The sequence below is a fragment of the Numida meleagris genome, chromosome 1 (genome assembly GCF_002078875.1).
Source record: "Numida meleagris isolate 19003 breed g44 Domestic line chromosome 1, NumMel1.0, whole genome shotgun sequence".
NCBI lineage: Eukaryota > Metazoa > Chordata > Aves > Galliformes > Numididae > Numida > Numida meleagris.
This window is the reverse complement of record NC_034409.1, coordinates 153,860,416-153,883,769: the sequence shown is the minus strand read 5'-3', so window position 1 is coordinate 153,883,769 and position 23,354 is coordinate 153,860,416.

Sequence of the window (23,354 nt, the reverse complement as noted above, 5' to 3'; positions counted from 1 at the left end):
AAATTGCTATTTCTGATACTTCTCTGGAATGTAAATGCTAGTGTATAGGATAATAATAAGACAGGAAAAGTCAGCCAGGGCCAGGGAGCAAGTTTGAGCATTGAAGGTTCACACAGTTTAATCGCTGCCAGTCTCTGGTTGGGCTGTTCCAATTGCTTCTGCCTGAGGGAAATATACTCTAGAGGGAGCAAATCCAAAGCAGTGGTGAGAGGCAATTAGCATCACTTGCCCTGGGACCATGCCTCAGACCTCTATTTGCTGGTAGAGGCCATGTAGCCAAGGCCCCCATGGGCCCCCATGAGAAAGCTGATTGAGGGAATGCAGTCTGGCCTGTTCTGTGCTTTTCTGCCAGAGATCATGTAGGCCTGAATTCCTCCCCTAAACACTTCAACTGAAGCATGCAAGCCAGAAACTTCATTCCTCCAGGCCCGTGGAGAGTCAACAGGGAAAGAAAGACACATCTGGAAAGTGATTCAGCACCCTCACAAGTGACTGGTTTACCCTATTGATTATTGAAGCATTTAGGTCACTTACACATCTAAAATAGCCATCTCAGATACTTTTAAAACTACTCAGATTTAATCTGTGCTACAATTAGTCAAACAATATTGAGAAGGACATCTTAACGATAGCTTCAGCTGAGAATACACTGGTCTACTTAAAAGATATTGGACACCTGGGCACCAAGAACGTGAGTGTGGTTTCAGGATGTGAACAAGAAATGCAGTTTGTCGTAGCTAATAGACTATGCATAGTGTGCATCCAAAACTACTGTAATGTGCATGCAGAACCGAGCATTTCTGGTTTACATTAGATGAATAACTGAATGAAACTGTGCTGAATGTTTATACACAAAACAGTGCATGCTATTCATTTATGTAAGTGAGCTATATAAGACATTCATTGCCTTCTGTTGCTCACAAGTTCAATAGGTTAGCTAATTATGCAGTGCTCATCTTTCCAGAAATTATTATTTCTTATGATGGAGCTACTGAGCTGAGCTTCAAGCTTCCAAATGTGCACCTAAACAGAAATGCTAGACCTTTTTTCCTATTCATATTTGGATAATTTAACAGTCTGACGATTACAAGTTTGTTTCATATTATGTATTTCTTTAGGTTTTCATTATGGATATCTCATTGTCTGCATATATTGAAGAATTTGGAACTGAAATCTGGAAACAGTGGATTGAATTGTACTAAACCATTCAAACCGTATTCTTTCTGCATATAATAACTACTAAGCTATCCACTAATGTTGCACATCTAAAGAATCTTTTACCACACAACTCTGCCCAAAAAGCCGTTATTCACTCAGCTTTTTCGTGCCTTCTCTGCTCATTCAAAGCCTGGGAAAGCAGGTGCATCTTCCAGTTAACACTAAAGTCATATATCTTAGCTGTGAAAAACAAGAAACATAGAAGTCGTTTGTGAAGTCTGATGATAGTCCATTCATCTTTAAAACTGCCAGGGACATTACTGTCATAAACATGGCTAACAATTAGTATCTATTGTCATGTATAAAGAGCCATAAACTGAAGTGAAAGAATAAAGGTCTGTTATGCACGTTGTAAAACTTGGTGCTATGAAGGAAATCTGCTGTGACCATTTGAACCCCTAGGCAAAACATGCCTGGAAATTGCAGATATTTCTTTGTCATTGGTTTCACATTTTTCCAGGGAGATAGACATATGGTGGAATTTCTATCACCTGTGGCTATTCCTAGTGCTGAGGTCAGGACAGATAAAGAAATTCTGTTTCTTGGGAGATATCTTTCTAGTTTTCTTCATGTATTCACCACATCTTCCCAGTACTTTACAGTGATTTTGCCACTATTGCTCAAGCTTTGCTGCAGGTAAGTAAAAAATTCTCTAAGGGAATACCCTCAGATAACCTCTCACAGGGTGCGCTTATACAGTCTTTTGCAGACAGGCACTGAGTAGGCTCTGCCCAGTCTCTGAGAAAACCAAAAGCCACGTGCATCCCATTAACACAACTGGCCTTATTACTCAGGTTCTCAAACACTGCCTTCAGCTGGCTTCCAGATGTCTATAAATCGGACATTTAAGTCTGAGCTAGTCAACCAAGGGTTCTTTTATAGTTAGTACAGGAGAATATAAACATCACCAGAGGCGATTCGTATGACCTATCTTGAATGCCTATCTTGAGATGAGATGAATCACCTTCTAGAGGTGCCTCTTTCTCTACATCTACTATGTATACAGAGGCCAACATATCTCACTTAGACTTAAATTCCCATTAAAAAAAAACACCTGAGATTTACAGATAAACACTTGTCTTGTGAACTTGGACTTCAACAAAAAAAATGAAATAATGTGAGACTTGCCTGTAAAATATTACACTGTCATCCTAGCAGTTGGTCTATCAACCCTAGTTTCAACGTCTACAGCTTCTTCTAAGAATCTTCTTTATATTTGCTTATAAGAAGGTGTCTGTTCTCATACAGTCATCCTGAAAGTCAGATAGAAATGCAGCAGGATCTTGAGGCTTGTACCAGCCTTGACCTCCTAGATCTGCCAGGGAAAACATGTTTCCCTATGACCAGAATGTTGACTTCACCTCTCCTCTCACACCCTGGCTCCTCCACATTAAGAAATCAGGCAGGGCCTGTTCAGTCAGTCCTTGAGGGAACAATATAAATGAAATGATCTCAAATCCTGGCTTTAAAAATTTGCTTTTAATTACTAAATAGACTTACCCCTAGTGCTCTTTCTGAGTTGGCTCTATCAGAAATTTTGACCTCTTCATTAAATGTTTCATTCTGAATTCTTTTACAGTCTTGAAGAATTTAGCCTATTTACCTGTGCCTCTGTGGTACTTGGATTTGCTGATGGTCTAAGAGCTTGGTCTAAATGAACTACAAAATTTGTTCTGAAACTCTGGATAATAGAGCACTAAAAAATCAAAGAGGTACTGGAGTAGGTATTTCTTAATGTAAGCATTTGTGACTATGAGTTGCACTCTCTTCAGAATCACAGATCGTGTCCAATTCACAATTTGCACGTAACGTCAATAAACCTCGGCCTTTTGAGTCACTAGACTTTCATAGTGGCTAATAAGAATGGCAAGAACTGCCATTTCATTCTCGGTACATACGTTTTTATAACCAATGTAATTCAAATCATGAGTTATACTTTTCTTGGTAGTTATACTTTCCAAAGCTAGTAAGATTCATCAACAGTGCATTTGTACTTTGTACCTGTACACACATGCGTACATACTGTGTATAGGCAGCAACACAGAAACGTAAACACAGATCACTTGAGCCAAAGGTAACCATTAAGAAGAGTTTGTCAAAAGCATGCAACAACACAGAAGCTCCAGACTGGAAAGGCTGGTTTCATACTACTTAAGTTAGGCGCCTGTTCACCATAACCTCCCTCCTTGTCAAAGGAGACATATATCTCCGGAGGGTGATTTGACTCACTCAAGATTTGAGCTGTGCTCTGTCAGTGTCTTTTCATTGAAGACAGCCCTAGATATATAAAGCTTTACATACTCAAAAACAACAACAACAACAAGAAGACAAAGAAATCTTATAAGGTTAGAATGATTAACTTTTTAGTTTCAGTCAGTATTGGTGGTAAATTACCTAATCACTCAGCAAGACTTAGGTTCAGGTGTCTCCACTGGCATTTAAATCACTTTGACCTCCCAAAAGAGTATCTTAGTGCCCAGCTGACATAAATTCTGACAGAATAGTTAGAATCATAGAATCATAGCTCTTCCATTATTTTCCATTTAGGTTGTTTCTCTGGAATAATTAAATGATGGTATATAGGAAAACATTATGCCTTAGGCTAACAATAGCTCCTTGAAAATGGTAGAGCACAAGTCAGCAGAGCTGGTTGCTATATAGTGCGGACCAGTCAGAACTAGCACAATGACAGAACTCTATGAACATCCGGGCTCCAGCTGATTTCTAAACAATGCATTATTCTCAGAACAAGCTCCTATTGATTTCAGTAATTATATTCTGCTGGCTGCTCAGTGTTTTAAGAAGCAAAGTTCCCTGATGACTGTATCTAAATAATTAACTGTCTAGCTGGTTTTAAAAATCTGTCTCTTTGAATTACAAGCCTTGGGATCCTAAGTCACTTAGAAATCTTCATGATTTCTTTTCCTTGTCAAAAATTGGAACATGATAGGATGAAGTCTGAATGCTTGTTTGTTCTTCCTTGTTCTCTACTTCTCCTCCTCCCTCCTCTACTGTAATTGAGATTGTTAATGCCTTGATTCCAACGAGAAAAAATAAATACTTTGGAGTATTATTGGAGTATTTTTAGCCAATGCACAGTAAAATTACTCCAGAAGATTCATCATAAAGTATTGAATAATAACTTAGTGGTAAGGGTGCTTACCAGAGATATATGATATAGTTGGACAGGAAAGTACTCCAAAGCTAAGTAATACAACAACTAAGAGTAGTCTTTTTGAAAGCAGGGCTTTCTCATTTTTTGCCTATTAACAGTGAAAGTCTTCTGTTTTATTCCCATATAAAATTAGTACACTTTCTTAAATCTTAGAAGAGTTGTGTAGAATCACTTTATTTTTTGCAGTCCTCAGAGCTTAGCCACAAAGAGCAGACTCCCGTGTGAAGCTCTTCCACAAAACCTTTGAATCCTCCCTACGTGACATGAGTGTCAAAACCACATGAAATACAGTGTATTTTATTTTTTCACCAGCAAACAAAGCATGGATGAAAGCAGACTCACACACACGTGATCTCCTTCCTCCCTGCTCCAAAACACATAATATAGGTATTCCTGTTTTATGGCAGACAAACATTATTTAATACCTCCTAGGCTTCTTTGTACTAACTGCTACATGGAGCCCTCAGTCTCTGGCCAAGACTCTATTCATCATAACATGATGGTTGGGATTCCCCCATCTCTCACTTGGTAATAATAGACTAGAGTTTTATATGTACTTCCTTAGATCCAGCATACTTCTCTATCTCTTTTCATGTCAGAGTAGTTCTGTTGTACTTTAAAGTTAGTTTTATAATGGCAATTATGGATGAAGAGTTCACATAGTGCTCTTCTTGATGTTAAATAAGCAGATAAATATATAATCGCTCAGTATTATGAAAAGTTCTGATTGAAGGACCAAAAGACACTGTCATTTAACTCCACTCCTTATGAGTCAGTAAAATGGATTGAATTATAGATCAGAACCAGCACTTCACTGTGATGAAACTCATAAAAAAAACAAAACAAAACAAGAAAAACAACAGAAAACGTCACTACATGTTATAAAAAGAGATTAACTAGCTTATCCATTGGTATTAACATGTCTTTAATGCTGGTAGCATTCTTTGTAAACTAAATAGCTATTAATTAAAAAGCCTGTCCAGATGTGCTTATGTGGCCGTGTGAACATAGGTATCTACCTACCTTATTGAAAAGATCTGTAGAGAAATACCTAAGCTCATTTCTGTTTTCAGCAGGTAGCACGTAGAATTTAAGACCATACACCTTCCTGCCATTATTTCATTATTCATGTAGGAAACTGCTGTCCACCAATCATAGATTTCATGACAATGGATGTGTCTTTATCCTCTTAAGAAGTATTCCAGAGAGCTTTTTACATCTACTACACATACTTCGGCATGAAGGAAGGACTCTGCATTGTAAAGAAGTTGGATACGTTGCTCTTTGTAGCTGAAAAACAATTTGGAATGCAAAACAGTCAACAAATCTTCAAAAGACGAAGTGTGTATTTGCGAACACTGGATAGTCATAACCCTCATTTATGACTTCTATAGCAACAATGACAGGTTTTAGAGGTCAAATATATCTGGATGAAGCTGGAGTGACTGGTGCTAGTCTAAGGCATAGTGGAATCTAGACAAGCTCTTTTTCTATTTCTGCTTTCAATTTCAGATGAGACTTAAAGAAAAAGTAGGAAAGGCTTCAGATCTGTAGGAGGAAACAAAACTTAAAAAGACTGTACAATGTGAGTCAAAGAGTCTCAAGATATGGATCCTAGATATTTACTGTCTCTGCAGTGTTTATTTCCTGATGTTTCCCAGTACTCACTATCTCTAAAATCCAAAGTGACAGCTGACGTCCAGCAGAATAGTTGTGTTACTATTCTCTCTTTACTTTTGATAAATGAAGATAAGAACTTGTTTAATTTATGCCATCTTTTTAACCTTGGATTGATTCTGACAGGATTAAAGAGAATGGTTTAAGAACTAATCTTTTTTAAGTGGCACAGACCAAAGCTCATGAAATCATTATCTTAAATCAAGGCTTTGTCTCTGCATCTCCTGGTACATTGGACAGTCATATAATACCATATTATGAATTGATAGGTCTAGTAAAAGAGGCAGGCAGGCAAGCCTTTTCTTAACTTTGTCAGAATTCTTGATTTACTGAATTTAAACTGTCAGGCTTTAGACTCCGGAGAAGTTAAAAACAGCTGCTCTGTACCCATTCAGATTGTGCCTTAAAAGTCAGTACCACAGCATAATGAAAGAAAACTATTTGTTTTGCATCGTCCAGTCCACACAGAAGGAAGCTCTCATAATGTGGATTCCCAGTGTCTTCTTTTTTTCCTTTGCAAAACATACATCAAGACAGTTTTATGCTAAGACTGTGTATTCTTTTGAAAGTATGCTTTATTTATCCATTGACTAGTTGAAAAGAAATTAAATATTTGACAAAAACTTCATACATCGTTGACCTTATGACATAGGCAGAAAATAAAAAATCAATAAACCCCCTTGATACTGACAATATCTGAGGTACAAAATCTTAAGAATTTAACCCCCAAATTCTGATGACTTTGTGACTTCCATCTCAATCTTGAGTTTTAAATTCTTGTCGCTTACCTCATTACCATGTTTTATTGCTTGTATCTTTTCAGATATTTAAAGATTCTGCACACATTTGCTATCTGTAGCTCTCATGTAAATCATCACCTCAGCATCAGTCTTCACTGAGGAGCTGAGGAAACATTCTAGGTGCCTGTGATATCTGTTTGGGTGTACAAGAAAGCCAAAACCACCTGTTCCAGCAGCTAGACAGTCAGAATATCCTAGAACAGCTTGTGTGGAACTAAATTGCTACATTTAATCAGCTAACCTACTCTTAGGAGAGCCATTACAATCTTGAGAGATATTCAACTCTCTCTGCATTAGACAGCTACATTTGGTCAGTTCAATACTTCCGTACTCCAACAACTGTATTATATAGACCTCAAATTAATTTCATCGCTTACAAACTTTGTTGATGTGGAAACATCTCTATGCTGATACATAAAACTCACTCCAAAAGACAAACACCTGGAAATTCAAGCCAGCTGTCTAAATATAGGCATCTAGCATTTCTTATAATATCTTTAATGGTATAAAAAAATAATCTCAACGGGGATGATATTAGACATTAGATAAGATCCAAAGATGTTGTACACTTCTGGAGAGGTAGCAGAAAGCGTGGCAAACTAACCTCGGGAATCTAAGATGTTGGTAGTCTTGTATACTGAGCTTGAGCCCCTGAAGGCAGGTGAGATGAATTGATCCTGCTTGAACATGGATATCAAAAGAAAAAAAAAAAATATATCTTAACTATTGAGTGATTCATTCTATTTTCAGCAACACTTCGCATTTACTTTGACTCAGTTAAACCAATGTGATCTCTGCAGATCCGTACCATTGTTACCTGGACATTCATAGATATTAAATGGATCTCTGCGATAAATAAATTATTTTCTACTTAAATACATATCTTTGTAATAGGCATTACATTTCTGGTAACTATAGAAAATTTGCCCATGGGGATGTTTGACTGGAATGTCGCTATGTAACCAAACTCCAAAAAAGTGTCTTTTAAAGTGATGAATGAGTGAAATGCACAAATAGTATTTTTTTTTCTGTCAGAAATGTAATACTTACACAGAGCCTTCTAATTGCATCAGTAACTGAACTGACAACCAAATAAATCTGACAAAGAATGTGAAAAACTTGATATATCCTACACTGATGGGTGGAGAAGATTTTAGGGACGCTTTAACTAGTTATTTTCTTAATAACAACATTGTATTTGTTCTTACAATTATGATTTCATGGAGTTTCAAAATTGGGATGACAGTAGTCTTCACATTCTTTGTGCAAAAAGTTAAGTATATTCTCCCAATAACCTTAGAAATATGACTAAGATTGAAATATAAATATTTAGGAGAAGGCGAAAGATTTACTACTGTAAAGATTAACAAATGATTATTGAGAGCATCTTGTCTGTATGAAACTAAATTTTTCTAATAAGAAAACATTTCTTATTTTATATCAATTTTGGTCTGTTTTATTTTTGTACACTTTTTTCTTAATGCATTAATGCTCTTGCAACATGAAATTTATGCAGGCCGTAATTCTTCTTTTTATATAAATACACTGAAATTTCTTTTTTTTCCTATGCAATTGAAAAGGTGCAGTGCTATTAAATAATTGCACATTGATGGTGTTAGCTCAGAATTAAATTTTGCACATTTGGATTTGATGATTTTAGAATTTTAGATTTTATGTGGGTTGCTCTGAAAATAAGGCCTCCTATTTATTTCCATAGAAATTACAACAGATACAAAGAGCACAATAACAGAATTTGATAGAGCATATTCTCAGTTACAAAACACTATTTTTCAATCCAGTCACCACCATTAGCTAAGCATTTTCATCAGTGATGAACAAGAGCCTGCATGTTGTGCTCACAAATATCTGCACCAGTAGAGGTGTCCCACCATTGGTGTCACCACTGCTGACATGCACCACCCACTGCCTCACTGTGCTCACATCCACTGTTTGGTCTCCATAGTGAATTCTCTCAGTGAATGTCAATGGGGGCCATTTTTTCCACATGCAGGAATTCAGTGACACACCTTCGCTTCATATGTACTGTCATGTGCTTCATAACAGGCACTTCATATGCAGACCACTGTCATTTTGTCAGACTGCCCCTCTGCTGCCATCTGTTGCACAGCAACAAAATGGAACTGAATATTGGTGGGAAGGTTCTAACTCTACTGCCATACCACCAACATCTGTCTCTGATATCATGGGCCAGCAAAATAAAATAGGAAGGATTTCTTTCAAAGCAACTCTCATAGATACCATTATCCCAGCATATCCCAGAATAATCTTCAGCCATTCTGAACAGTTTCAGGGATAGCTCTACCAAACATATCAATCTATATTTACTATTTCAGGTCTGAACTTCTGTTAAATGCACAGAAATTCCAGTATAATTCATGGCTAGATTGTGTATTAAACTAGGAACACACATCTCCAGTGATGACAGATTAGTAGTATGTTATTCTTAGGATGCATCAGACCAGAGATTTCAAGTAGGAAAATAACAGAAATACAAATATCATAGAAGAGACCATGGCTAGAATCTCAGACATGTTTTTCTCTCTAGCATTTTCTAAAGTTAGTTTAGGTGTCAACATGTTGGCTCTTGTGAGTGAATTCTGTTCACAAGGACTGGGCTGTACCAAATCCTTGTATGAAAAAATTAAATATATTTTTTGGGTTTGTAATTTCTACTCCTGAGTCCAAAGACCAAAAATGTGTGGTTTCACTGCATTAAGTCCCCTATTGTGGAGCTGGTCTTTGATTCCTTCACAATCCAAATTGAAGGCTGTTGATCTTTCTTTAAATTCAGAAGGTAAACATAAGACAGTAAAAGAATTATTCTAAGCTAAAGTATTGTGTTGAATAGATTAAATAGTTAAACTAATTCTGTTCAGGATAGAAAATAAAAGAAGGATTCTAAAAAGTAAAATAGTGAATCTTAGAAGAATAGTAATGAATGGAAGAAACCTAGTCATTTTCAAATGGCTTTAATCAGTTTATAAAAGATATTTTACAGTCCAATTGCCTGTTAATAAAGGAACTGTATGTGATGTTGTGTTCTGCTCCTCATATGAGGAGAAGACACCAAGCTCAGTGGTGCAGTCGATACAGCAGGGAGAAGGGAAGCCATCCAGAGGGACCTGGACAGGCTGGAGAAGTGGGCCCATGTGAACCTAATGAAGTTCAACAAGGCCAAGTGCAAGGTGCTGCACTTGGGCTGGGGCAATCCCAGGTATTTATACAGACTGGGGGAAGATCTCCTTGAGAGCAGCCCTGCGGAGAAGGACTTGGAGGTCCTGGTGGATGAGAAGCTGGACATGAGCCACCAGTGTGCGCTGGCAACCCAGATGGCCAACTATGTTCTGGGCTGCATTAAAAGAGGAGTGGCCAGCAGGGAGAGGGAGGTGATTGTCCCCCTCTACTCAGCTCCTGTGAGGGCCCATCTGGAGTACTGCGTCCAAGCCTGGGGCCCCCAGCACAAGAAAGACGTGGGGCTCTTGGAACAGGTCCAGAGGAGGGCCACTAAGATGATCAGAGGGCTGGAGCACCTCTCCTATGAGAAAAGGTTGAGGGAACTGGGCTTGTTTAGCTTGGAGAAGAGATGGCTCCAGGGAGACCTCACTGTGGCCTTCCAGTACTTGAAGGAAGCGTATAAACAGGAAGGGGAATGACTGTTTACATGGGTGGATAGTGATAGGATAGGACAAGAGGGAATGGTTTTAAACTAAGGCAGGGGAGGTTTAGGTTAGATATTGGGAGGAAGTTTTTCACACAGAGGGTGGTGCTGCACTGGAACAGGTTGCCCAAGGAGGTTGTGGATGCCCCATCCCTGGAGGCATTCAAGGCCAGGATGGATATGGCACTGGGCAGCCTGGTCTAGTGGTTGGCGACCTTGCGCTCAGCAGGGGGGTTGAAACTCTATGATCTTTGAGGTCCTTTGCAACCCAGGCCATTCTATGATTCTATGATATGATCTTCATACATAGTAATGCCAATGCGTAACAGAGACTTTGAAGTCACATGCATCTGTTAATCTCCTATCTTATTTTAAATTATTTCTTGTGATTTATGATAACGAGACAAAGTACCTCTTATTTTTTGACTGGATAAGCATCTATGTGTATAGGATGAGTTAACTAGGAACCTAAAAGGAAGTTAGATATGTGAGCTAGTCAAGCTGGGCCACTTTTTACATTGATGTCTGTTTTTGATGGTGACACATGACAGCATTGTGTTATCAATGGTTACACGGCAGAAGAAAAGAGTGACTGAAGATAACTCATGGAGAAAATTAATCATATACTGATTTCTGCATGCATGTCCATATACTACAGTAAGGCTTGTTCTAGACACAGGCAGGTAAATATGCAGTAGACATAGAAAGAAAGGAGAGAGGAAGATAGACATGATACCAGGCACCAAACACTCTAAATATATGTAGGTGAAGATCAAAGTGAAAACTTCTAAATAGTAATTAAAAAAATGTATTGAAGTCATTTTTCATTGTGTCTATGAATAGAGTGGAATAGAATACAAAATATCAACAAAAGTTTTCTGTCTCCAGAAAGCAAATACAATCTCAGAATGGAATCTCTAGCTGGATAAAACAATTATTCATACCCAAATGGTGCTTCCTAATGGTCCTTAGTATGACAGCAGTCTGCAAAGCAATACAATTGGACTTGCATGATAATCTGGAGTATTGGAGTTATGGCAGAGAAGTTCTGCAATTGGATTGCTTCCTCTGTGCTTCTACATCACTGTTTCCTCAACTACTTTCTGCTTTCTCAGTGATATAAAGTGTGTTGATTGTCTTACTACCTGTTTAAGATCTTTGACACGGTCCCCTGTAACATCTTTTTCTCCAAATTGGAAAGATATGGATTAGACAGGTGGACTGTTCAGTGGACGAGGAACCAGTCGCAAGATTGTGATGGTCAATCACAATCACCAGAGAGTGATGGTCAGTGGCTCAATGTCTGGATGGAGATCAGTGAAGAGTAGTGTCCTGCAAGGTTCAGTACTGGGACTGGTGCTCTTTAACATCTTCATCAGTGGGATCGAGTGCACCTTCAGCAAGTTTGCTGATGTGGAAGTTTGCAATCTGTGTGGTGCAGCTGACATGTTTGAGGAACGGGATGTCATCCAGAGAGACCTAGACAGGCTCGAGCAGTGAGCCCAGGTGAACCTCATGTAGTTCAATACATTCAAGTGCAAGATCTTGCACCTGGGTTGTGGCAACCTCCACTATCAGTATGAGCTGAGAGATGTAAGGATAGACCACAGCCCTGCTGAAAAGAATTTAGGGGTACTGGTAGATGGGAAGCAGGACATGAGCCAGCAATGTGCCCTTGCAGCCCAGAAAGCCTACTGTATCCTAAGCTGCATCCAAAGAAGAGCGGCCAGCAGGTCGAGGGATGTGATCCTGCCCTCTACTCTGCACTGGTGTGGCCTCACCTTGAGTACTGTGTCCAGATGTGGAGTCCTCAGTACAGGAGAGACATAGAGCACACATTGGAGCACATTCAGAGGGGGTCCCCAAAAATGATCCAAGAGGTGGAACACCTCTCCTACAAGGACAGGCTGAAAGAGCTGGGGCTGTTCCATCTGGAGAAGGGAGGGCTCTGGGGAGACCCAATAGCAGCCTTTCAGTATCTTAAAGAGGGCTAAAGGAAAGAAGGATACAGATGCTTTAGCAGGGTCTGTTGTGATAGGACGAGGAAAACTGATTTCAAACTAAAAGAGAGGAGATTTAGATTGGATATAAAGAAAAAGTTTTTTACAGTAAGGATGCTGACACACTGGAACAGGCTGCCCAGACAGGCGGTGGATGCCTAGTTCCTGGAGACAGTCAAGGTCAGGCCGGATCGGGCTCTGAGCAACCTGATCTAGGGACAGATGTCCCTGTTCATTGCAGAGCAGTTGGACTAGATGACCTTTAAGGGTCCCTTCCAACTAAAACAATTCTATGACTCTATGAATTTGTTTGCTTAAAATGGAGTTTTTGCCTCAGCTGAGTGTGGCTGTAAAACGAACAATACCTAACAGGGCTATTTCTTTTGGAGGAACTTCACTCCTTGTCATGGCCTCCATTAGAAATATCACACAGTACTGTAGTTCTTGACTTGCATCTTTATGTCAACAGTGGATTACTTTCAGGGTGTATATTCAGAGGCAAAATATAAAGCTGCATTTATAGATGGGTACTTCAGAATTAAATTTCTTACTTCTAATTAGATTTACAGCAGATACCTCAAGTATCTGAAATTTCATTAGTGTTATTCATCCAATTAAGTGATAACAGTGCAGGAGGACTGTGGGAAATTTGTGTTTTCAAAATTTACTTGATCAAGTGAATGATTTCTATCTGCTGGGAGATCCAACAGTCTAAGGGTAGACAGCCTAATGGTAAGAAATCTGCCTCCAGAATTAATTAATCTTTATCTAATCTCCAATGAAAAAAAAGAAAAGAAATATATTATGCTCAGAAGCAGAACATGCCATTTTTAAAAACGCAAACATGCCAGCTTTAGAACCATATGCTTAAGCATTTTTCTTTGCAAATTTCACTACCAGGCACTTTCAATATGCTTAATTTGTTAAAGTACACAAGTATGCTTTTTAAAAAGTAGCACTCATATGTTATTGTGCTTACTTTCACTATAAAAATAGAACTCCCAGCATTCAAATAAGATAGAGTTTTGAAAATAAGTATTTTAACTGGTGCCCTAGACACCTCAAAATCTGCCTTGCACTTGGAGAAGTCTGTTTGTGGAAAGGAGAGCACTTGCTGCTATGAGAAGCTGGTTTTATGGAACTTGGCTTTTTTCAGTGCAATTAGAGCTTAATGGCCTTTAAAAAAAAAATCCTAGTCTCACATATTAATTATATCTCACTGGGTGTAGCTCCTGTCTTCTACATTTCTTCTTTCACACTCAGGGTAAGAAAGAGGGCATTTTTTGACATCATCCTGTTATCTTTTCTCATTGAATTTTTTTTCCCCTGGTATGACCTCAGCAGACCTGCATAGGTGCAACGGAAAGCAGCAAATGGCCAGTTAGTTCTCTTCTTCCAAGGACATGACTTAGCCAGGCAGGTGCAGGCAGACCTGAGCTCATTTTACCTCTCCTCAGAGCTAGCTGACTGAGCAGCAGTGTGGACATGAGGAACTGAGGGCTGCCTGTACCCACCTGTGCAGGCACGCTATGTAAATCATTAGTCACAACCATGGGATTAACTTCCCTAACACCATCTGTGTTAAAGCTGGATGTGGAAGGCATACAAGGTGAAGAGATTCTCTGTAAGTCACGGAAAAGTGGGCAGATCAAGCAGCGATTTGTTGTACCAGAAGAGAGGTCAGTGAACCTCCATTTGGAAGTGCCCATTCTTTTCATTCTCTAAGGGACTGCAACGATTACCTTCAGCCTCTGTCTAACTTTGAGAAGCTGGAATTATGTAAGAGGAATCTCATCTCTGAGGACTAGATTGTGAGCACCTTCCACTGAGCGAGCACAGCAGCGGGGTGCCAGCCAACATGACTGCAGCTGCCTGGGTCGGATGTCTCACACAGGATAAGCCAAAGGGTTAATGACTTTGTTTTCAGAGTTTTGAGAACTGGAGCACGTAAAAACTGGAGCTTGGAAAACGTGATGTCCTGATACAATTTTAAATTGTTGGCAGGTCTAAACAGATTTATGTAGCAGTCATGGGCATTTACAATTAGAAATCACAGTCTATTTAAATCCTAATAAATATCTTCTGCTGAACAGTGTCAAAACAAAGTGCAAGATACCTTCACTGGATTTCTTAAACAAATAATATTAAACTTACTTAAATAATGCCCTCCAGGTATTATACTGAAACACCTGTTTTCTTGAGCAACATTTACTCCCATGGGAAATAAGTTCAAAGCCAGTATAGTAGCATACGAAATGTTTTTGCCAGATACAAATGCTGCCTACGTTCAGTATTGCAAATGGAATTTTTTTTCCAGTCATCTTTTCTTAATAACCCAAGGTCATTTATACAGCTTGACTACTTTCTTTTGCGTGAAAGAGATTATCATTGTAAACATTAAACTGCGACTCTGTTTTTGAAAGACTTTGTTGAGTTTAAAGGAAAGAAAAAGTAAGGCTTTTACCCAGGTAAGGTTTAAATATTCACCCAGAAAGTGGAAGAAAGTTTTGTGCTTCAGCAACAGTTTTCTTCCAGTCCTCAACAAGATACTGAAATGAAACTCATCCAAGTGAATGAAAAGATCCCAGTTTTTTTAATAAGTTTTGGATTGTGGCTAACTCCTGTTCCCACTGATTTCAGCAGAACAACATCTAACTGGGTTGAAATGATTCAGTTCTTATCTCTCTGTACATCACGAAGAATTGCACAAAATCAATAGTAAATATAAAGTGAGATGATAATCAGGCCTTGCTAATGCTGAATTATTATTCAGTGTTAAAATTTAATTTGTAATGCGCATTAGTTTTGGGAAAAATGACAAGTAGTGAAGAATAAATGGAAAAAAGGAAAGGCTACACTGTCATGGTCATTTCTGCCTTTTAGTTGATGCTCTGGTTTTGTTATAGTCAAAGGCAAATATGTCATTGATTTCAAATAGGACAGGATTTTATCTGTTGTACTTCTCGTCTGTGTTTCATTTAAGAATCATAGCAGTTAAGTCCTCTGAGAAAGCAGAGAAGGATACACTCGATCATATTTAGAGACTTTTCCACTACTCAGATTTTTCCATTTACTTCAGTAGTTTGACTGAGACCTTTGCAAACACTAAAACCCACGGAGGACTGGGCATGAGCATTTCCAGAATTAATGGCAAATGAGCATTTTCAAAACTAATGTTCTAGCTAAAACAATTTCCTAGTAAATTGCTCACAAGCAGCAATTTTCCTTCAGTTCTCAACCATGCAAAGCAATTTAATCATACATTAAAGACAACTGGAAAAAAGTTGTCTAATTTTCAGCCTCTCCTAGAAACACAACCTTTAACATTTCCAATAATGTTTCCTAGTTCCTATTGGAATGAGCTTTTATTCTGGTACCTATCAGCTCAGTTTGCATTCTCTGGAAATCATCTCCAATGAGATGATTACCCTAGAGCAATTAAACAGAAATTTAGAAATAAACACAACCAAATAAATAGAGACGTGAGATGTGAAGTTCGGGGGAAATGCAGCTTAGACCCTCCTTCTGTTCTAGGAACATACATACAGAAGCCAAACCTCACCTCACAAGGCACTGTGATAACATATTTCTTTCTGGAAGAGGGAGACATGAGGAAAGACCTACAGTCCTCCAGGTAGCCAGCATTATCCCGAGACCTGCTGGTGCGATAGCACAGCAAGCTGCCTTATCTGATTCATAAGATAACATAAATCTGGTTTTTGGATGCATTTTTGCAAAGTTGAAGTATATACACATATATCTTGCAAGCTCAACTATATTCAGCTGCTCAAGCTCAACTGTATTATTGCTCAACTATAGTCTTACATCTGTTCATAGCTTAACATGATGAGTGTGTTTTTCACAAGTCCAAGGAAAGGCTGAAAATTTGATATCATCCAGATTCAAAGGAAAATGGATGGAAAAAGAAAATCTCATTGGTGAAAACGAGGCCTCAGCCAGCCCTACAGCAGTTTGACCTGAAGATAGCCTCCAGCAGCCACCAATGCAGCTGTCAGTGGAGTTTTCAATAGCCAGATGTTGTTACTGGAAAATACATTCCAGAATTCATTGGAGCTACTTATAGTCCTGACCTTGTTTGACCATGGCAGCTGATTCTGTAGCTAAAAAAAGGTATTGCAGATTAAGTTGAATGTGAAGCTTCAGCTATAGAATTATACAGTATTTTGCTTGCAAAACTGTAATGACTAGAACATGTGTGTGCCTCTTAACTGTGCCAATACACCAATTTCTGAAAAAAATTTAACCAGTTCTACGTATCTCATGAGGTCAGCTTATCATTCAAGAAATTGGTGAAGGTGGTATATTTTCTTGCCTTCTGAGCACTTGGTTGATTTACCTTCTGGTCCCTTTAAAATTTCTCTTGTCCTGTTGTAGCTTTATTGTTTTGCAGCGTGAATACTGTAAGATAATTGGGAAAAAAGTTTTTGTGAAAAAAATATGCTCTCTTTTTGCAAAACAAGAAGGATTTTCAAGGTCCTGGAATGTGCTTCTTCCTCAGCCACCCACAGAATGCGTGGCAAAATTAAACACATCTGACATGTACAGTACATCATGTCATGTCTCCTGATGTGATCCAATAGAGGACTAAGGATTACTCAATGCAAGGCTTATAGAAATAAAAAGGAGATACTGATTGCTTAATGTTTACTTACAGTTTGCGAAACAGGAGGAATAATTACACCTTGATTTCAGAGGCAATTTTTCTAATTCTCATATGGAAAAAAAAATCAATTAGACAGACTTATTTTTCCTAGCATCATATAATGCTTGCTAAAATATGTGGTTCGGGGCTTGAATTTATAATGAGTTTACAGTATGAGATGTCCCTCTTTAACAGTGAGACAGTAGAGGGGGTGGAGTACTGGTTATTCAAAACTAGACCCCGTAAAGGAGGACTGTTTAGATTCTTCTGCATGGTTCTGACACTCCACCTGAAATGCCATTGGAGTTGCCATGCTACCATTGCCTGCATGAGCCGTAGGAGTGAGCAATCTGTGTGAATCTGCAGTACATTTTAAAACTTACAATGTTAATGTCAAGTTGCCTCCAATTTCAACACTACTTAGAAAAGTAACTGCTTGGTTTTGATTGGATGAGAAGGAGTACTTATCATTTCCAGATTTCACCAATTGGATAGGTGTCCTGTGATATTAAAGTTTCATCATACCCACATTAGGCATGCCCTGTGGGTTCAGATAAAAGCATTGTTAAGCCTTAACCTCCTCCTTCCTTTATCACCTTATCCATTAAGCAGAAGGCAGATGGCAGCAGTCATTCCTATCACAGCCTCATTTTTCCAGGTCTCTTATTTTCTATTTTAAAAGTGCCACTTCAGCTGTGGGTTCTTTTAGTACAGAGTATACTTCTGGCTTGCTCCATTTTTTTTTTATTTTTTTTTTGCAATTGCAAAGCACAGAAGAAATAACTTCTGAGATAACCTCACTTTGATCCACTTATGGGGGTCTATCAAAGGTGATCAGATCCTCACCAGTACTACATTTCTTGCATTACTGCAGACAGTCTTGTACATGTTATAGCCTCTCCATTGCTTCTTCCTTTGTCACACTGTAAATATTCCAGGATTTTTGACATATGTTTTGTCCACCCTGCAGTTTTCTCTAGAATTTGCAGTTATTTTTCTCTACTCTGTGCTGTATAGGAGGATGACTCAAATATGGTACCTAGGGACTTGTAATACTTCTGATCTTCCTAGATGCATGAGATGTCTGTACTATGTTGCTTCTTTAATACACTCAGGTTCTCAAATAGACTCCACTCTGACAATTTTTAGATTTCTTATCAAACGTGTAATCAGTCTGTATCATGTTTGAGTTTGTTAATACTTGTATACATGAGTGTTACATTTAAGAAGACATAAAACAGAACATGAGCTTTTATAGCTATGACTAGGAATGTATATCTTAGGGCAGATAATAAGAGGAACTGTTGAGAAAAATAAGAAAAATGAGAAATAAGTTACAGAGAATTGTCTTATATACTGAATTTTTTTCCTCTTTCATTGCATAAAGACTCTCAGTCCAAGAAACATCTTTTTTGGCTGACTGTACCTAGTTACTATTAGCAGTAAACATTTCACCAGTTGTTCACAAAAAAAAAAAAAAAGAAAGGAAGAAACCAACAAATAAACAAATCATCCAACCTAAAGTAAATTTTGAATCAACTCTGCAGTTAAGTCCATGGTTAAATTCCCTCTGAATATCAATGACAATTTTTCCTCTTTTACACTTATAGATGATGAAGCATTTGAACATTTGAAACACTTCAAAATCTATCTAACATTACTGTGAAAGTAAGATTTTTGGCAATAGCATAGTAAAAAAAACCCAAACAACCACAAAACAACAAAAAAAGAGCAGTAGAAGTTCATCCATTTCTTTTTAATGTTTTTTTTTTTTAAATTTCCTTTTTTTTTTTTTTTAAATAGATACTCCTTACCTCACAGATTCCTAAGTGAAAATTAGAGGCTGAGTTTATAGAATTACCAGTTCTACCCTTGTCAGATCTTCTTCACATATTTCAGCTGGAAAAATTAGAGAGGGGACATTAAGCTTTATAGAAACCCGCAATTATGGAGAAACAAACATGTCCACAACCATTAGAGATTCATTTGAAGATAAATCGGTGAAAAACTCTTGATTACCGAATGGAAAAGCACTTGTGGAATTGCATCGTAGTGGAAGATTTTATTCTGCAGAGTTCCAACTCTTCTTGGGAAGACCATTTGGTGAACGTAGAGTATTGGGTAGTCTGGGGTACGCAGATGTTGATGCCCTCCAGACTAAATGACTATTACACAAATAAGTCTGCACAGGACTGAGTTTTTATGGCACATCTACCCAGCTGAAACAAGAAGCTTAGGGACAGAATTCTAGCATGGGGCTCTGGATGACTCAACCCCTTATGAGAGTTGGTTATTCCCTAGTTTTGCTCTGGAGTACTCCAGCCAGCTCTTCGTAAGTGCTCTTGAGAGCCAGGACTAAGCAGAACACATTGGAACTAAGCTATGACACATGGCCGGGGTTTAGTCTGGAGCCTTCTATTTATGAGTGTAGGCACAGCCCCACAGATTTGCCCCTTGGTACCCCGTTTCTGAGATATGCTGAGCCTCACTATTGGCAGGACCTGAAGGAACAGCAAGGAGACAGCACTTTGCAGGCATATACCTGTAGGTTAGTGACTGCTCCCATAGGAAAAGTTCAGTGGGACTGAAGCAGCACCGAGGAACTACACACTGACATTGGTGGGAAGAGAAGAGAGAAAACTAAAAACAGAAGGAAAGTCAAGGTAAGAATTTAAGACAACATGGACAGTACAACTGAGAGGGAAACTGTGAAGCTGACAGTGCTAAGGAAGAAGAAAAAGGTAGGTGTGAAATTTGTATCTTGCTTTGGAAGCAAACTGAAGCCACAGCCTTCTCCTTCTTTCCCTTTTCTCTTTCTTTCAGTATGATTGACACGGACTTTTCAGGGTTTTTTGAATGGAGTATGTTTAGACTATATCGGTGGACAAAAGCAATAGGAATAATTTAGTATATCCAGAGAACAGCCCATCCAATCTTCTAACTACCTATTTTAGGACGAAAATAAAACAGAAATGGAAATAAAAAAAGACTAACATGTATGGAGTGAACAAAAATAAGCAGAGGAGAATTATTCTTTCTCTGAGTTAATGCACATTTCCAGGACAGTAACTTAATACAGTTACATATCTGTAAACAGGACAACTTCATGCCTGCCCTCATCTTGGCTTTCCTTCATCTTCATGGCCCAGTGTTTGCATCCCTCCTGCACATGTTCATTTCTATGTTTTTAATCAAGTATTAAAATAAATGGGAGATAGACCCCAGAACAACAAACTCTTAGTGTGGTCTGGAAGAACTTCCAGAAGAGATGAAATTCCTTCTCTTTCTCACATGGAGTTATGACTTGATCTGTCTCTCTTCTCCCTTCAGCCTGTGATGACAGCACTAGAAGCAATGCCTATTTCAAAATGTATAGTATTCGTTGTTTGTTCTTGTTGTTTCTAATTTCCTCTTAAAAGTGAAGCTTTGTTTTATTCCAGTATCAACTTTTGTCTTTAAATGGAAAAAACTCAGCCATAGCCCATCATTCACACTGCAACCCAATTTTCACTGAATGGAGTGGTACAATAAATTTGGTATCTCAAATGCCATGATAAATGAAATATATCATTAAGAGTAAAAACCATCTCCATGGGGATGTTGTTCTCAAAATCTGTGCAAGATTTATATGCAATGTTAATATACCATCAATCTTCTGAAAGGAGATGAAACGAGTTACTCTCTTTGACTATCAAGTAACGTTGAAAAAAAAATTCCTGGTTTAAATTTTCAAATACAAATAGGGAATTTTAACTGTTTCGGGTTACTCAAGTTGCTATCATAAAAGGTCTTGGTGTTAAAAGCACTTCCTGAAAATCAGGATCCTTTGAAGTTGTCTCTGATTGAGTGCTGAGACACTGAGGAGGGCAGAAGTCAGGCTTGTCACAATTTTCTGCAGTAACACTTTATTTAGAATTCTGAAGCATGTCAGCAGCTCCTACTAAACACTTGCACCTCTCGTCTTTTTCTCGAGACAGCTTGCACAATGTGACATATATGTCAAAAAATGCAAAGACATTTACATATGTATTTAATACACGCAGAGTAAACCCGAGGGTATGTATTAGACCAAATTATGAGTCCTTTTGAGCTGGCTGAAACATTTTCCCTCTGTCAAACAGCATTGCTACTCAGGCTCCAGGTAGACGCAGGAGGGACCCTCCCGGGTCTGGTGATGTGGAAATGTGACAGAATCCAAATTAAAGGCTTTCTGTATTTTTAGAGGGAGAGGAAAACTGGATCAACCACATTACTATGAAAAGTGTTAGCTAAAGTAAGATCCTATGGTCACTGCCTCCTGCCGTAGCTGCATAGCTTGTGGGAAGAGAAGATCAAGGAGCAAGGCAGACCCTACAGGAGCTTGTGGTGCTTTTCTGGGCTGTGGGCACGCAGGCTTCAAGTCTCTGCTCTGCAGTGCCTTTCAGCTTAACTCCAACAGAAGATGCCCTCACTATGCTGCCAGCAATCTCTGACAGTTTTACTTATTGTTTGTTTCCTCCTACACAAAAAAAAATACACCAGAGGTCTCATTTTCGTTCTCCACCAGAACTAAGCCACAAAGTGTCAAAAGCTCTCTGATGTGCAGGCATCATCTTCTGGCCACTGTTCAGGTGCAGAGCTGCCCTTGGCACTTGGCTCGTTCCCCACAACATATCCGTTGTTTCGGTGTAACTCCACCCTCTCCCTTTGCTACCATTTGCATACTCTCCAAACGGAGCCTTCCTGGCAAGATGTCTGAGGAGTGAATAAATAGAGGAATAAATAAGACTGTTCAGGGAGCTGCCACTTCCTTTGTCTTTCCAATTTTATCCTGCTTTGGCCTTAAATATTATTTCTTTTAACGTTGCTTACAATTTTTTTATAAACGTTTTTCGGAAACGATGAGAATGGTAGAAAGGCATCCCATTTAAATTATAAAATGAAGTAATGTCGCTATGGCCCCATTAGGAAGGAAGAAAATAATTCAGAATAATTGAAAGGTGGTGATGAAAGTGCTACCTAACAACTGATGAAAAAAAAAAAAACAACAGTGGACATAATGAAGAGAAATGGAAATTTTTTTGAAGACCCTTGAGAGATTCATTTCTCAATAATCCAGTCCAGCCAATCTGGAATTCTGTAGGACTCTTTGAAGGAGGTTTTACAATGCTTTCAGAAATAAATGCATCTTGTTATTTGTGACAGTGTTAAAATATTATAACAATATGATGCTCTAATGCTTCTCTCCATGTTAAGCAATTCCAAGGACAGCTGAAAGCAACGTGGGATAAGAAGAACCTTTCCTGCACATCAGAAAGTGGCAGGATTCGGGCTGTTTATCCTAGATTTTTTAACCAGACAGCCTCTGGATCTTTTACTAAGTCCTTAATGCTTTGTTATGAAAGGCATCTATCAGCTGAAAAACTCCAGGCCTATTGCCCACCTTCCTGCAACCAGGATCTGCCATCAGTCAGGATCCAGTATTTAAAAAACAAAAAGTCCAGCATTTAGAACAAAAATTCCCTGGAACCCTCAGAGAAGCTTCTCTCTCTCCATTTTATTGTGTCATTTTAAACCGCTTTTGCTGCAAATGTTGCTGGGAGCTGCTGCCCACCACGAAGGTAACACTGAAGTGATGAGCTGCCCAGACAGGAGATCAGCTGGTGGTGGTCTTACAGGTGTGGGACACGGTTCAGAGAGGTCGTGGATTTCACCAGAGGGCATGCAGAAGAAGCAGCACAGCAAAAGGCAATGAACATCCTCCCCTGAGAGAGCCCATCTGGGGATCGTAGGGGAAACCCATAAGGAGCAGTTTCAGCTGGCAGGCATTCAGGTCTTGTGTGTACCACCCAGAGGACCCACAGCTACAGACAGATTCGGCTGAGGCTGCAGGTCAAGGCTCCCATTCCAGACATGGCGGGGCTAGGTTCATATTTGCCTGAACAAAATCTCCATGTGAGATCTCATGTCTGCAAACTGCCATAGATATGTGTGCTTTTTATATTATGATATGTGCAAAGCAACATCTCAAAATATCTAACTGGATATCTACTGAATTCTGGAGGTGAAAACCTTGTTAGCCTAACAGATCTCTAGGAATGCTGTCATGTAGAGCAAGCTTAATAAAACAGAACCATTTGCCAAAGCCCTCAGTACAATGACA